This window comes from Lactuca saligna, chromosome 3 (assembly GCF_052625555.1).
Source record: "Lactuca saligna cultivar CGN05327 chromosome 3, ASM5262555v1, whole genome shotgun sequence".
Classification (NCBI taxonomy): Eukaryota; Viridiplantae; Streptophyta; class Magnoliopsida; order Asterales; family Asteraceae; genus Lactuca; species Lactuca saligna.
The window spans coordinates 62,374,718-62,378,440 of NC_136419.1; the positions used below are offsets into that span (position 1 = coordinate 62,374,718).

The 3,723-nt window shown below is 40.3% G+C and overlaps 1 pseudogene; it reads right to left on the bottom strand.

The window, feature by feature from the left end:
- Nucleotides 1-323: 323 nt before the first annotated feature.
- LOC145038061 (5S ribosomal RNA) lies at nt 324-442 on the bottom strand (annotated as a pseudogene).
- Nucleotides 443-3,723: the final 3,281 nt, after the last annotated feature.

The following is a 3,723-nucleotide window of genomic DNA, read 5'->3' on the forward strand; positions in this document are numbered from 1 at the left end:
TGCCCTTTCTTACTACGAGAGTAGATAGGTAAGTCATTTACAAGGACAATGACGAATCAATCCAAGTAAGAATGGAGTACCCTATTCATTACGTTTATGAATACTAAGGGAGTATTAGTCCTATCCGAGGGGTATTACTACAGACTCGGAGTGTCTGAATCGAGTTTGGAAGATTGTCCTCGGGACATCCTCCTTTAAAACTCGTAACTGATGATGTTCAGAACTCAGACCTATTTCTGAATGGTAAATAGTTCCTTGCGTTGGATCAACCAATTCATCTATGTGGGGCAGAAGGTAATGATTTCCAATGGAAGTCATGTCGACGTCTGCACCATGAGGACTTCCCAGGGTGTCACCCATCCTAGTATTACCCTCACCCAAGCATGCTTAACTGCAGAGTTCTGATGGGATCCGGTGCATTAGTTCTGGTACGATCGCACCCGCTGAAGTCTGTTTTCTTGAAGAATAAGACCAGAGCTCTCAAATGTGAGGAGCTTGGCCTTATCATTCTATTGTTGAGTAGGCGTTAAGCTGTCCTAACAGTTCTTGTATCTCCGTTGGTGTGAGACCGTAGGGCGATCGGTTTATAGGATTCGTATTGGGTTCTAAGTTTGTTCGCATGACGATGCGATCACTCGTAATCTTGGATAGTTCTGTTGGGTTTTGAGAAATCTAACACTTCCTAAGTGTGCATGCAACCCTAATAAACCTTGGATCTATGTTTGTCTAAATACATGCAAAATAATAAATTTTCCAAGGTTTATAACCTATCTAACATGGCATAGGGAACATTTCAACATAAAAGAGTTAGAAGAGATTACATACCTTTTGGTGAGTTTGGTTCTAAGGAGTTTGAGGGCCAAGCACCAATAGTGTGAATGCCTCAAATGGAATCACAAAACACCACAAACTCTTGGAAAACTTTGAGAGAGAATACACACTCTTGTATTTTCGGCCACACACATGCACACACACACACACTAGTTCCCTAGTTTCTTCTTAGGCTCCATTTCATGCTCCATAAGCATGCTTATATAGTGTGCATGGTTAGGGTGAAACCCTAATAACCCATGTCTTTTCCTTTCCAAGGATCCATGGGTTAAAAGCTCCATGGATCATCCATGGACTTCCACATAAGCCTAGCCCATTAACAAATGAGTGTTAGCCCACACTATATAAAACAAATAGCCCATAATCTAATTAGTCTTCCTTTTAATCTCTAAATTAATTCATAATTAATTCAAGACTAAAACTAATTAAATAACGTAACTTCATATTAATATATTATAACTTATAATATATTAATAAACATATGTGTATAACTCTCATAAAATTATCCATAATAGTTTGGATGAGATGCATCCCAAATGGACCATGCCGGTCGGGTCAAGTATATACCAAATAAGTTATGGACTTAGACACCTTATCCAACAGACTCCCACTTGGATAAGTCTAATAATAATATTTTCCTATAACTTCAGGAACCAACCAGCAATCGTAGCTCTCGAAAACTCTGTCGAACAATGAAGCGCCATTTTAAGAAAAGTGATCACATAATCCTCTGTTCTCATGATATCAGCCGGACAAACACATGGAACTATGTCTTGCTTATTGTCTAGCAGTTGTTTCTCGATTTTCCGATTTGTTTGACAAAGAACTTCACTGAACACATCGGTTTAGTTCTGACCGGGCCCGGTACATGAGTCAACACAAAATCATCGAGGGGCCCAGATATCGCCTCTATTTCTAGAAGGAACAGATAAACTTCGACTGATATGCTTGTTCTACTACTTATTGAATCATACACAAAGACACGTTTTATAACATCAAGTTACTGATGCATTTACGTGCAATCAATGCACAACCAACTCATAGGTAACAACTCATATCTCTAGGTTTGAAGATTTATATGATATTATCGTCTCATGATCACTCGAGATAAATTCCACGAAGTGATACAAGTGAGCGTGGGTTTATACCAATACTCATAACTTATGAGTACTCATGAATGTTGCAGCAACCATTGCCATGTCTAAACACCTTTAGCCATCTACAAACCCAATTCATGACAATCTTGATTCATACCTACTTCCGACGTATGATCGATTGTGGAGGTTTGAATAAATTAATTATTCTGGAAGTCAAAACATGCAAAACCGAAACAATAGTAAATAATTGACAATAATAGTAACACTTTACTCATAAATAAATCACAAATTTTATTCATCATCCAACGTCGATTACATTGTACAAGTTTCAGGAAAACTATCTAATCTGTAAAACTAATATCGTCCCTCAGCCCGATGCGTCTCGCATGCTGAAAATGCTTAATCCTCGTCAGTCCCTTCGTAAGGGGATCTACAGGATTCTCATCCGACAATATCCTCCTTGCCACGAGGAGTCCTTCTTCAATCTTGTGTCTTATGAAGTGATATTTTCTGTCAATGTGTCGGGATCTGCCATGATCTCTTGGTTCCTTGGCTAAGGCAACCGCACTATTGTTGTCACAGAAAATCTCCATAGGTTCCTTAATAGCTGGTACAACTCGAAGGTCTCCGATGAAGTTCTTTAGCCATATCACCTCCTTCGTTGCTTCACTCGCTGCTATATACTCCGATTCACAAGTTGAATCAGCCACCGTCTCCTTCTTGGAACTCTTCCAAGAAATTGCCCCTCCATTTAAGGTAATGATCCAGCCTGACTGAGAGCGGAAATTATCCATATCAGTCTAAAAACTAGCATCACTATACCCTAATACTCTCAAGTCATCACTGCCACCAAGGGTAAGGACCCAATCCTTAGTCCTCCGCAGGTACTTGAGAATGTTCTTTACCGCAGTCCAATGAGCCTTGCCAGGGTTCCCCTGATACCTGCTGACCATGCTCAAAGCAAATGCCACATCAGGGCGGGTACAAGTCATAGCATACATGATCGAGGCAACAGCGGAAGCATACGGTAATTGGCTCATCTCAGCTATCTCTGCCTCTGTACTCGGACTCTGAGTCTTACTCAGTTTGGTATTGCTTTGGATCGGTAAATATCCTTTCTTGGAATTCTCCATGTTGAACCTTTTCAACACCTTATCCAAGTAGATACTCTGACTAAGTCCAATTAGTCTTCAACTCCTTTCTCTTAATATCCTTATCCTTAGGATATAGGCAGCCTCCCCTAGGTCCTTCATAGCAAAGCACTTCCCAAGCCAGGACTTAACCTCCTGCAAGGTTGGGATGTCATTTCCTATAAGTAGTATGTCATCCACATACAGTACCAAGAAGCTAACTATACTCCCACTAGCTCTGACATACACGCAAGACTCATCTTCGCTTCTCAAGAAGCCAAACTCTTTTACCTTCTCATCAAAACAATGATTCCAGCTACGAGATGCTTGTTTTAATCCATAAATGGATTTCTCAAGCTTGCATACTCTATTGGGGTACTCTGCACTGACAAAACCCTCTGGCTGATTCATGTACACATCCTCAGCCAATTTTCCGTTAAGGAAAGCGGTTTTGACATCCATTTGCCATATTTCATAATCATGAAATGATGCAATGGCTAGCATAACCCTAATAGACTTAATATTTGCTACCGGCGAGAAGGTTTCATCCTGATCAATACCTTGAGTTTGAGTAAAACCCTTCGCAACCAGTCGAGCCTTATAAGTATGCACTTTTCCTTCCATGTCTGTCTTCTTCTTGAAGATCCATTTGCACCCGACTGTTT